This window comes from Equus caballus, chromosome 1 (genome assembly GCF_041296265.1).
Source record: "Equus caballus isolate H_3958 breed thoroughbred chromosome 1, TB-T2T, whole genome shotgun sequence".
Lineage (NCBI taxonomy): Eukaryota > Metazoa > Chordata > Mammalia > Perissodactyla > Equidae > Equus > Equus caballus.
The window spans coordinates 161092687-161106306 of NC_091684.1; positions in this window are offsets into that span (position 1 = coordinate 161092687).

A 13620-nucleotide genomic window follows, 5' to 3' on the forward strand; every position below is an offset into this window, starting at 1 on the left:
CTGGCTCCATTGTCCTCTCTACACTGTGGTCAAGGTCAGGACAGGCTGCAGGTTGGATGGGCTCCAAGATTCCCCTGCTGATAGACTCATTATTTCTTAAGAAAGAAAGGCTAATAAGGACCAACAACTCAAAGACCGTGAGAGACTTCACTCAAAGCCTCAGAGACACTTCGAAGACGGGAAATCATGGCACTAATGTTGGAGGCGGGGTTCCTGGCCAGACCCCGAGGACCAATCCAAGCCGGCCTACCACTCCTGTTACTTCTCCTCTGGCCTGCCTTGGTCAGAGCTCTGGACCCATCTCTCTCTTCTTCCCTCTGTTCCTCTCATCCTCTTGCCCTCATACTCCCATCCGGTACTCACTGTGCAACCTGTTTCTTCTCTCCTCTTTCAGGTCAATTTCCTGCCAGGGCTTCATCATCTCTGATGAATGATGAATGAGCGCTCATTGCTCCCTAATTTTGCCTCATTTCTTACCATCCCTGCTTTGATGCCCATTTCACCAACTGGGAGAGGTGAGGCTGAGAGCAGGTATTTATCATGAGTCTGCGGTGGAATGGAACCAACGGCCTCCCTAAGGCAAGGAGAGTGGTGTATGTGTGTATGCGTGCGTGTGTGTGTGTGTGTGTGTGTGTGTGTGTGTTGGAGTGGGGTGGGGTTCAATTTTACCATTGTTATCTTATGGCCAGGTCCCTCCTAATGTGGTAAATGATATTCAGCCGGAGGAAGAGCCTGGGGAACAAATCAACTCAAACCCCACCTGAGACCTCAGAGAGGATGAGATAAAGAGAAATATGGGATCCACACCCTGCTCAGAACATGGTAATTTATGGGGATGGGAGCGAGGGCAGCGTGAGAGCTGATCCTCTCACACCTCTCCCCACTCCTCTTTTCTTCCTCCCTCGGGGCCTCTCCATTATCCTTTTAGCCTGGGGTTCTCTCTCCCTCTGTTGTAATGGGTCCTCTGTATCTCTTTGTCTCTTTTTCTTGGTTCCATCTCAGAGTCTGTTTCACTTTATTTGTCCCTCATTCCTGCATCACTGAGGCTCTGTCACCATCTCACTTTCTTGCGTCTTCATATTCTCTGGGTCCCTAAGTATGCTTGATTCTCTTTGCCTCGGTCAGTGTGTGTGCCTCTGACTTGGTCTGTTTTTCTGTGTCTGTCTGTCTGTCCCTATTTCCAGAAGCCCCATAACTCCGGAATGCCTGGCAGGAGTGACTTTTCTGAGAATGGAGCCTGGGACAGCCACCCAACGTGCTGAGTGGAGGTGGCTAAGGACATTTCCAGCCCAGCAGTCGTCATGGTAACAGCCAGGGCGGGCCAGGCAGGGGACGTGCGGAACCACGTGGGCTTGACCTTTCTGTGGGTGTCAGGTTTGAGCGGGAGCTGGAGAAAAACAGCAACAACTGCTTCCCTCTGGCCCAGCCCTCGGGCTTCCAGGCTGGGCTGAATGGAGAGATGGAGAGAACGAGAACCAGGACAGCTGGCAACAGAGTGAGAGGAGACACAGGGGTTAGCCATAGCCATCTAGAGAAACCACAGGAGAAAGGGACAGGAGCACAGGCACACACACATGCATGCACATACACCCTGCCAGGTTTGTCACGAAGACTCTGGTTGTGAACTGACCTGTGGAGGGCACCAGACATCATTCCTGGAGGCTCAGCTCGCACTTCGCCAGCCAGTGGCTCTGGGTGGGTGGTTACTAAAGGTCAGTTCCCCACACTCAGAGCTCCCCTCCAGACTCCTTCAGATCAAATGTCACTTCTTCCATATTGCAAAAGCCTTTAATGCTCTAAGGAGGATACATTAAAATAAAAAGAGCCAAATGATTCTTTCAAAAATAGATATACTATAAATGCAAAAGTCCAAAGGAAGACGCTCAGAATAAAAGCAATTCTAACCCTGCCTGCACTTCCCTCAGCTCTGAAGGTCCCTCCACAGTTGCTTCCTACGCCTGCTAGGTCAGTTGGGAGAGACATGGCTGGGCCCCAGTGTCCACTTCTCTGACAAGGGCACAAGGAGGGAGCCAGGTCAGCTGTTGCCTGTGTGTGAAGGGGGCTTGGACTCCCAGCCTCTACACAACCTCTCCACTCCTTCTCTTTCTCCTTTTGGGGCAGACATACAGGCAACAGGAAGAGGTGCCCACAAGTGCCCTGTTAACCCCATGACCCTTTAAGGGAGAGACAAAGGGTACAGGGCAGACTCAGGTTAGCTCCATAGAGAACACAGCTCAGCTGTGGATCTCATTTCCAGACCTTCAAGTCATGGCCATGTAAGAGATCTCAAGCCTTCTGAGACACGCTGTGATGGAATCAAGACCACAAACTCAGAATGAAAAATAAGGTCTTGTTGTGTACTGAAAATCAGCAGGCAGGAAAGACAGGGAGGGGGCACACACCAGCCAAGAGGGGGATGACTTACACCAGCATTCCAGGCTTTCTTTTTATACAGCAGCACAACCCAAAATCCCCTTAGAGAACTGCCATTGTGTCACTCAGACAGGGGAAGAGGATTCTTGTGATTCTTGGCAGCAGAGGGGATGGCAGACCCTGTGGTCATAAGTTAGCGCGCTTCCAAAGGCTATTTGAAATGAGTTCTGATTATACCTATTTGAAAGTGGTCACAGTGTTACCAAAGATCCGGCATTTTTGAAACTAATCTTTCTTTCTCTGACTCACAGGTTTATGTGTTGTTGACCTCCGCTTTGGAGTCGATTGACGTCACCTCCTAGTTCTGCCCCTAGGTTCTGTAAAACCATCACTGAACCTTCCAGCCCCTTCCCTGGAGACAGAGTAGGTTCTGGAAACCTTCGGGTACCTGTGATTCCAGGGCAGCAGGCAGTGTACTGGAGGGCGATCGGGGCTGTGTTGCCCACACCTGAGGCCCAGACTCCACACACACTGCACCATTTCTCTCCCATAGTCAACCATTCTTGCGGTTGCTTCCCTGTGGGGGACTCAGCCCAGTGCTAAGTCCCTCCTTTTTCATTCTGCCTAAGCCCCTTCCTTCCAGCTCTGCCTTTTCTCCATCAGCCCCTCAACTCATCCTTGATCCCCTCCTCCCGCTCAGCACCTGGGGCTGGGACAGCTCCCCAGGGACGCCGATAGTCTCAGAGCATCTGCCCAGCGCCTGAACTGGTATGAACTGGAGAGTGTGGGTCAGCCTGACAGTTGCTCCTGCCAGGCCTGTGACCTCTAGAATCCATCCCTTCTCTCTCCACTCATGCTCTGAGCCAGGACTGCCACATCTCCTGGATGCTCACTGGGCTAGGACAAGCCACCCAGTATTTCATGCCCCATGTCTTTGCTCACTCTATTCCCTTTGCCAAAAACATCTTTTCTGGTGAATCCCTTTTCTGCTTCAAGGCTCAACTCGAATGCCACTGTGCAAGTAAAGCCCTCTCAATCTACCTTAGGCTACTCTGTTGCCCATTGAACTTTTTCTTATCATTATCATAGCAGTTATGTCTCTGTTTTCATGTCTGCCTCCCTACTGGAGGGTGTCTTTTCTGGAATGGACTGGGTCATATTGATCTGTGGATCTCCAGAACTTGGTTCCGTGTAGCTCATTGAGTATTTGTTGTTGCTGTTGGCCCTCACCTAGAGTAGATCCTTGGTCTGGGATGTGAGTTGGAGAAGGTCTCAGACTCCCCAGAGACAATGGTCTACCTGCATGGCAATGAGTACCGGTGGTGTGTGTCATGCCTCCTCTTCCTTGCCAGGCCACGACCCCATCCTACTGCAGGTCCTGTAGTGCCAGGCTGGTTGCAAGACACGGTACTCCTCACCTCTGACAAAACCACAGCTTGGCCCATTGGTACCCCGTGGGATGGAGCAGCCACATCTGGCTAACATCTGGATGCTTTCTCCCCAGCTCTGGGCAGCTGTCTCCTGTAGTTTTTCCCTCCTCCTATGGCTTTACCGACTCCTCCTGCTGCTCTAAGAGAGCCCTAGAGAGTGGGCTCAGAGTGGAAAGAGAGGGCAGGGGGCATCTCCCTGTCTTCCTCCCTCTCCTTCCTCCTGGCTGGCTGCAGCTGTGCTGCGTGATGTGGAACTGAACACAATCTTAATTAGTGCTCAGCCCTGCTCATTATTGCCTCTGGAAACCAGAGAAGCTCCAAGTTAGGAAGTCTTGATCTCAGTGGAGGCCAGGGCCCCAGATGTCCTAGTCCTGCTTCTTGTGGATTGGGTCTGTACGACCTGGGATCCCTTTTTGGGCCTTTAAAGGGAGATGCCCCTCCCTGGAATGAGGAAAGGGCTGGAGCTGGAGGGAGGAGAGGGAAGCCTAGGCCCCTCATGGACTCTCACTCTGTGCAGAGCATCTCCAGGACAGCGTGTCGTGGAACATGTGAAACTCCACTGCAATCAGAGAAAGATGAACGAATGATTAAATAAAGCAAATGTGCTCAAATCCAGCACACTGGTGACTTGCCTGCCTTTAGAGGGACTAAAGCAAGAGGACTGATGCATTGTTCAGCATTCTTTTTTTTTTCTTTCGGTGAAATGGAATAAAGAACTGTGAAGTGCCTGAATACTAAACAAAAGGAAGCTGAGCGAAGGAGGAGAAGAGGGGCGGACCTGGAAATTATAACCCATAGGCCTGGTTCCAATATCTGGGAAAACTCCTTCACAAATATCAACTTGTAAACAGCCTAGAAGATCAAATGAGACAATACACATGAAAGCCCTTGAACTGTGAAGGGCTTTATAAATTTAAGGTGTTATTATTGTAATGTTTCTGCTCAGTGCAGACTATCAAACAGATGCTATTGGGAGGCTGTAGATTTATGATAGTGGCTCGTCACCCACAAGGTACTCACAGAATTTAGGCTGTTTCATTTAATTAGTCATTGCCTGTCACAGAAGCTACTGCAGAAGCCTTCTAAGTGGACTCCTCACCTCCACCTTTCCGTTTGTTCTGTTTATCTTCTGTGCCACCGCCCGCTTAATTTCCCTGATGCAGAGCTCTGATCAAATACTTCAGTGTTCCTCTGGCTGACCGCACAGAGCCTGGAGACTTCGGGTTAGCAGTCAAGATCCTCCATAATGTGGTCCCACACGACTTTCCCAGTCTGCTTTCCCTCCTTCCATCCTGGGGGACATAGGCTCAGGAAGACCAAGTCACTTATCCAAGCGCACACAGATACCAAGCGGCATATCCCCAAATCAAGCCTTCAAACCCCAGACACCAGACTCCAAAACCAACTCTCTTTCTAGCCCGCCACTTCTTCACTTCGACGCAGCCACATGCAGTGAAGATTTTCCCACATAGAGCTTTTTCTCTTCTTTGGAAAAATTTTCTCAGGACAGATTCCCAGGAGTGGGATTGCCAGATCAAAAGATATTAATATTTTTATGGCTGCATGCACTGACACATGCTTTGCAAAAAGGGGCTGAGTTGATTTATATTTTAGCCAGTGATATAAATATATAGCAGGCCCTCCTTTCCACTGGGGGTAACCTTTGAATGAATGGCTTATTAAATAAGGCATATCTTTGTTTTATTTTGCGTTTCTTTGACTATTGATGTAGAATATTTTCCATGCTTTGGTTTACTATTTGTATTTAATCTTGTGTGAATTACGTGTTCATATCTGCAGCTCATATAATTATAAAAGCCTTCACATTTCAGAAGGTGCAATTTAAAAAAAAAACAGAAAAGGCAATCTTGAAGAGCAGATATGGTAGACTCTGTGAAATCAGAGCAGAGGCCCCTATCTGATAAAGGCATGTAAATAAGATGCATCTCAAGTGAATCTTTAAAAGAAAATTGAGGGGCCAGCCCTGTGGCCGAGTGCTTAAGTTCACATGCTCCGTTTTGGGGGCCCAGGGTTTCGCTGGTTTGGATCCTGGGCACGGACATGGCACCGATCATCAAGCCATGCTGAGGTGGAGTCCCACATGCCACAACTCGAAGGACCTACAACTAAAATATACAACTGTGTACTGGGGCCTTTGGGGAGAAGAAGAAAAAAAAGAACATTGGCAACAGTTGTTAGCTCAGGTGCCAATCTGTAAAAAAAACAAAAAAACAAAAAAAACCAAAATTGAGATCGACTAATTTAAAATACAAGTCTACATTTAAAAGGAGAACTTAGGAGAAGGCATTTCTTGGACTCAGACAAAACTTTTCCTGACTCTGTCAATGTGTCATAACACTAGCATTCATTATTTAATTTCTGAGTCATTTTGGTGACTATATAATTGTGCTGAAACAGCCATGTTTTATTTTTTTATTTTGTGTTACAATTTATTTATTTATTTATTTATTTTTTTTAAAGATTTTATTTTTTCCTTTATTCTCCCCAAAGCCCCCCGGTACATAGTTGTGTATTCTTCGTTGTGGGTTCTTCTAGTTGTGGCATGTGGGACACTGCCTCAGCGTGGTCTGATGAGCAGTGCCATGTCCGCGCCCAGGATTCGAACTAACGAAACACTGGGCTGCCTGCAGCGGAGCGCGCGAACTTAACCACTCGGCCACGGGGCCAGCCCTAAAATTTATTTTTTGACTAAGTCATGCATACACATGGTACAAAGGTCTAAAGATATAAAAGGATATAGAAAGAAAACAACATCTCTCACTTTCCCATCTTCTAATCACCCTGTTTCCCTCCCCAGAGACAGATGCTATTCCTAATTCCTTGTGTATCCTTCTAGAAATGTTCTGTCCCTATATGAACCTGTTCGTGTATATTTTTAATAGCTATAATAGGATACAGTACATGCCAATCTGTACTTTACTGTTTTGAGAACATTCCGTAACAGTACATAGAAAGTTTAAATACATTTTTAAAACCATAATGTCAAAAAGGCGTGCTCTACCCTAAGAAAACTCAATAAACGAAAATATACATATATAAAGCAAATTTTCAGGAGGTATTTACTTCACTCACTGAGCCTCTATTTGTATAGAAATCTTCTAAATATCAAACCAAATTTGCCCATTTCAGTTATGATTCATTTCGTCGAAATTATGTTTGTATATTTACACAGAAACATTCTATGAAAAGCAAAGGCCATTTAACTTGGAAATTATTCATTAAGCAAATTGATTGTTAAACATTATCCTTCAGTCATAATGACATATCCTGACCTGGTCAGAAAGTGTGATTATATATTCGAAAAGTTGATCTTATGTAATTCTTGTATTTTTTAAGAAGCCACAAATGTAATAATTCCACCTGTCCAATTTGCAAGTTGTTTAACAAACATCAATGGCATAAAGTGTAAAGAAAAGGACTTTCAATATTAGCTGACGTGAGATACGCAGTCCCGGGTCATCTGGACTTCTTGGTAGGGCCCAGCCTACCGAGGTCCTGTGTCCTAACATGGCGCAAGACTAGATTTTTACCCCGGATCACATCAAAGGGTTGGGGCATGCTCTACAAATATCCCCAATTTCTTTTCATCACTGGCCCCTGAGCCTAGGTCTATGAGTTTATTGAAAACTGTCCTGCTTTCAGCCTATGGCATCTTTAGGGGCATAAGTGTCCTGTGTTTACTACCTGCTGTGTAAATCAGCTTTCTTTGTCTGCTCCGAAATTACTTTGGAGCAGCAAATTGGCGCTATTTATGGAACAAGTCATTGTTCACCCTATCTCTGCTTGGTATGACCTTCTAAATTTTAATCTTATCTCTCCTTGGAATTTATCTTTCCAAATTTGGGAGTTTAGCCCTACCAATGCCTGCTCTCTAACTGCATAGTTAGAATGTATCATAAAAGTCATTTTATTCATTCATTTGTTGGTTCATGTGGTATTCACAAGTCGTTCTCATCTCCTCCAAGGCTTTTCTCAAATGTTATCTCCTCCATGCGGCCTACCCCATCACTCTCTTTAAAATTGAAATACCCCTCCTCCTGTGCCTCCTATTCTCCTTACCCTGCTCCATTTTTCCAATTGCTGGGCACCTTATAACATAACATATACTTTCCTTATTTATTATGTATGTTCTTTATTGTACATCTCCCTGCCACGCAATGTTAGCTGCACTTTGGCTATGGAATTGGTGACGTGTCCTGAGAATCTAGAACAGTGCCTGGGGTGTAGCAGTCCCTCGATAAATACAGTATTTGTTGAAAGAATACATGATGTGTGCTCCTGCTATGTGTAAGACACTGGGCTAAGCACACTGAGGCCTCCAAAGATGAATCTGCTGGGAGTCCTATCCTCAAAGAGCCCAAAGTCTAGTCTTAGAGTTGAGACATGGAATTAATGACTACAATACAAGCTAGAAACTGCAGTACAGAAAAGGAGCTGTGAAGCAAGACAAGGAGAAAGAGAAAGCTCTCAGTCATGAAAAAGCCGAGGGAAGGCATGAGCAGAGGCACAGGGTGAGCTGAGGAGTCAGAGAGACTGGAATTGGATCCTGAACCTGCCCTGGTTCAATGAGCTTGGCTTGTTAGAAGCTCCTCATCCACAGGGGTAAAAACATTCATCTTAGTAGGATCACGAGGGTCAAATAAGCTAACACCTGCCTGTGGTGGATGGTGCCTGGCACCAACTTCGTGGTGAACTAATATCAGTCCCCTCCTTCCTCTTCAGAGTCCATCAACAGGAGAGCATAAATGATGGTATATAATAAAATATTGTAAGTTGTTAAAACGATAGTTACAAGGAATGTGTAGCAGCATGGAAACCAGTTTATGACTGATGTTAAGGGAAAAACGACAGACTACCAAATGGTCTATGATTACCACTGGGAAAAAATGATTCAAAATCTACACAAAACTTAAATCCATTCTTGGGCTAGTTAGGTGGGAATGAGAATAAGCTTAAATATGCGCCTTTGATTTTTGTAATTCGACTTTTTCGGCACCAATTTTGATACCATTTCAAACTTACAGAAAAGTTGCACAGCACAAAGAATTTCCAAATTTCTTTTACCCAGATTCACCAGTTATTTTCACGTTTGCTCTCTCTCTCTCTGCTTATATCTATATATATATGCATTTCCTAAAAATAAAGACATTCTCTTACATAACCACTGAGTAGATTTCCTACTATTTTTACAAATAAAAAGGCCGAGAGACTGTATCTTCCTGAGATCGTAGGCCGCATTCTCACTAGGTTCAGGACGCAAGGTTCTTGTCTGCAGTCTTCAGTCTCTCACATTTGAAAACACCACTAAACTACCAGGCCAGTAACACTGCTTGTTGGAGAGCCCCCTTAACACACCTGGCAGAGGGAGTGGTATATTGTGCCCCCCAGGTTGCAGGGGGGAGGGGCTGAGATGGCACCCCCTCTCCCCATCGAGGGAGGCTCCCATTTCGGGACTGAAATCCTGCAGGTGTAGGACCGCAGAAGTTTCTGTGATCCTGGAAGCCTGTTGCCTGGAGCTGAGTTTCCCTGGGGAATGAATGGATTCTCAAGGGAAAGATACTTAGCTGCCTGCTGGCTCCCCACCCAGAGTCTGCTGAGAATGATTCTTCAAACTGCTGAGTTCTGAGGACCAATCTACAAGTGCTGGAGCCAGAAGTGGTTAAACAAGAGTCTGTCCTTGGAATTCCTAGGCTTAGAGCCACTGTTGTACAAGGAGCATTCTTTAAGGGGGTGCTTCTATTTTGAGGAATGAGGTCTGTGCTGAGGGCCCTGGGCAGTGACTGGAGCAGCAGCCAGTTGGGAGGATAGAAGAGGTTTCCCGTCAGCTTGTGGATGAGGCCTGCACACATACAATCAATTCCTACACACCCCCGCCATCACCAGGGAAACAGTCCTCCCCACTCTTCCCTCCATCCTTCTGAGTTACCAGACCCAGGGCGTTCCTCTCTCCATATCTGCAGTGTCCACCTCATGCCCAAGCGGGACAAGTACAGGCAGAACAGATCCCACACACTGCAGCCCAGGGGAAGGCGTTTGGCATCATTCCTGGCCCCCACCCCCATGCCACGGCTGTGGCTCTGGCTTTGAGGCCCAGGTCTGGTTGCACCCAAGCCCCAGAGTTAATAATGGTTTTGCCCTTTTTACTCTTCCCTTCACCCTCAGACGCCACATCTTCCCTGGCTCTGTTACTTGTTAACTTTGTAATTTGGAGGAGTCAGCTTCTCCAGACCTGTTTCCTCATCTATAAAGGAGATAATGACATTTACCTTAGAGGGTGGTGGTGAGGGAGAAAAAAGACCTTGCGTGTGAAAGTACGCAACTAACCCAAGCAAGTGTTCGTCAGATCTGAAGCTCTCCCATGGGAGCGGCTGGAGCTTGACCTCTCTTACTTTATACTCCAGAAGTGCCCTTTGCTGAGGGTCATAAACTGCTCAGTCAAGAGCAACGGCTGAGGCTGATTAAAAGGTGACTACCCATTTTCACCTATCAGATTGACAAAATTACTTATAGACCACAGCAGGCAGGGTCCTCTCATACAGCAGTAGGAGGAGAACAAATGGGCACAATCTTGATACCTGGGAACAATGATCAGGAATATTTAGAACATTCCCTTTAATCAAGCAATTCCCCTCATGGGAGTCTGTTAGAAATATTCACAAATGTCCACAAGGTCATATGACAAAGGCACTCATTGCAGCATTACTTGTAATAGAAAAGTATATGGAGAAAATCTGAATGTCTAAAGTTAGGGAACTAGTTAAGGAAATGGGGAGTTGTGATGCTGCCATGCTAGGGGGTACCATGCAGCTGTCAAAAGTAATGACAGGTCCCAAAGCCATCTACAGATGCAATTCAATCTCTATCAAAATTCCAATAGAATTTTTCACAGAAATAGAAAAAACAATCCTAAAATTTGTATGGAATCACAAAAGACCCCAAATAGCCAAAGCAATCTTGAGAAAGAAGAAGAAAGCTGGAGGCACCACACTTCTTGATTTCAAACTATATTACAAAGCTATAGTAATCAAAACAGTATGGTATTGGCATAAAAACAGACACATAGATCAATGGAACAGAACAGAGAGCCCAGAAATAAACCCACACATATACAGTCAATTAATTTACAAAAAAGGAGCCAAGAATATACAATGGGGAAAGGACAGTCTCTTCAACAAATGATGTTGGGAAAACTGGACAGCCCCATGCAAAACAATGAAACCGGACCACCATCTTACACCCTACATAAAAATCAACTTAAAATGGACTGAAGACGTGAATGTAAGACCTGAAACCATAAAACTCCTAGAAGAAGACGTAGGTTGAAAGCTCCTGGACTTTGGTCTTGGGGATGATTTTTTGGATTTGAAACCCAAAAGTTAAGGCAACAAAAGTAAAAATAAACAAGTAAGACTACATCAAACTAAAAGGCTTCTGCACAGCAAAGGAAACCATCCACGAGATGAAAAGGCAACCCACAGAATGGGAGAAAACATTTGTAATTCATATATCTGATAAGGAGTTAATATCCAAAATACATAAAGAACTCATACAACTCAATAGCAAAAAAAACAAACAATTCAATTAAAAAATGGGCAGAAGATCTGAATGGATATTTTTCCAAAGAAGATATACAGATACCCAAGAGGTACATGAAAAAATGCTCAACTTCACTAACCATTAGGCAAATGCAAATCAAAACTACAAGGAGAGTGGGTCAGTCCCTGTGGCCTAGTGGTTATGTTCAGTGGGCTCCGCTTCAAAGGCCTGTGTTTTGTTCCTGGGTGTAGACCTACGTCAGTCACCTCTCTGTCAGTGGCCATGCTGTCGCAGCAGCTCACATGCAAAAAGAGGAAGATTGGCAACAGATGTTAGCTCAGGGTGAATCTTCCTCAGCAAAAAGAGGAAGATTGGCAATAGATGTTAGCGCTCAGGGCAAATTTTCCTCAGGGAAAAAAAAAAACAAACCACAAGGCAATATCACCTCACACCTGTTAGAATTGCTGTCATTAAATAGACAAGAGACAACAAATGTTGGCAAAGATGTGGAGAAACAGAAACCTTTGTGCACTGCTGGTGGGAATGTAGATTGGTGCAGCTACCATGGAAAAAAGTATGTAAGTTCCTCAAAAAATTAAACAAAGAACTGCCATATGATCCAGGAATCCCATTTCTGGGTATTTATCTGAAGGAAATGAAAACACTCACTCGAAAAGATATCTACACCCCTATGTTCATTGTAGCATTATTTACAATAGCCAAGATATGGAAACAACCTAAGTGTCCGTTGATGGATGAATGGATAAAGAAAACATGGTGTATATATATATATATATAATGGAATATTATATATATATAATGGAATATTATTCAGCCACAAAAAGAAGGAAATCTTGCCATTTGCAACAACATGGATGGAACTTGAGGGCATTGTGCTAAGTGAAGTAAGTCAGGCAGAGAAAGACAAACACTGTATCATCTCACTTATATGTGGAATCTAAAAAACCCCAAACTCAGTAGAAGTAGAGAACAGATTGGTGGTTGCCAGAGGCAGGGGGTGGGGTTGGAGGGTGGGGAAAATGGGTAAAGGAGGTCAAAAGGTACAAACTTCCAATTATAAGACAAATAAGTTCTGGGGATACGATGCAGAACACAGTGACTGTAGTTAACAATAGTGTATTGTATATTTGAAAGCCGCCAGGAGAGTAAATCTTAAAAGTACTCATCACAAGAAAAAAATTATAACTAAGTGAGGTGATGGATTTTAACTAAACTTATTGTGGTGATCATTTCACAACATATACCAATATCAAATCATTATATTGTGTAGCTTAAACTAATACCATATGTCAATTATGTCTCAATAAAACTGGAAAAAATAAAATAAAATAAAATTCCCATCTTGCCACTGCTTAAAACTATGTAATTCCTCTCACGGCTCTTTACATGGCCTCCAACATCCCACGTGCTCAGGGTCCATCTTACTTCTCTGGCCCTACCTATGCTTCCACGTGATGTCCTCCAGCCCCAACAAACTCTCTTCAGTATCAGCTATCACAAAGATGTAGATCGTAAGTAGTTGTACTGATCTACCAATTTTTTTACAGATCCACACTAGAAAGCAAAACTGAAAAATGTTTTAATCCCTTAAGCCTATGACTTAAGTCCTATGCTATTGCCTAAACCTGGTTACCTCCCAAAGGCCCCATCTTAGAGAGTCTGTTCATTGCATCCTATCCAGTGATGGTGACAGAAATAGCTAGAGGTACTTTGATCAATGCCATATTTATCAGAGCATAAAATACATCGAAGTGGTAAGTGCACTAACGTTTTACAATGATAAAAAGAATAATGACAGATCATTGTGTATTGACATGGAAAGATTGTAGGCTCTTAAGCAAAAACTGCAAGTTGCAGAATTATTTTCAATGATCTAAAAGTGCCTAGCATAAAGTAGGTAATCAACAAATACTTGTTGAATTGAAAGAATATGATCGCAGCCCATTTTTAGAAAACAAATTACCACCCCAACACACACTTGTAAACAAGCCCATATATTTTCATGTGCCCAAAAAAAGTTCTGGAAGGACAGTGAGCACTGTCAACTGTGTTTATCCTTGGGGTGGGAGCAGCTTTTGCTTTCCCTGGCTCTGGTCTACAGAGCCCATACTGTGTGAGGTGAGGCTGCAGGGGGCAGCCCACGCGTATACCAGGCAGCTCACAGGCGTCAACGTTGTTGGAGGAGTCTTCAGTCCTGCTCTCTCAGCGGGGAAGAACAGGGAACCACTCCCAACCACTA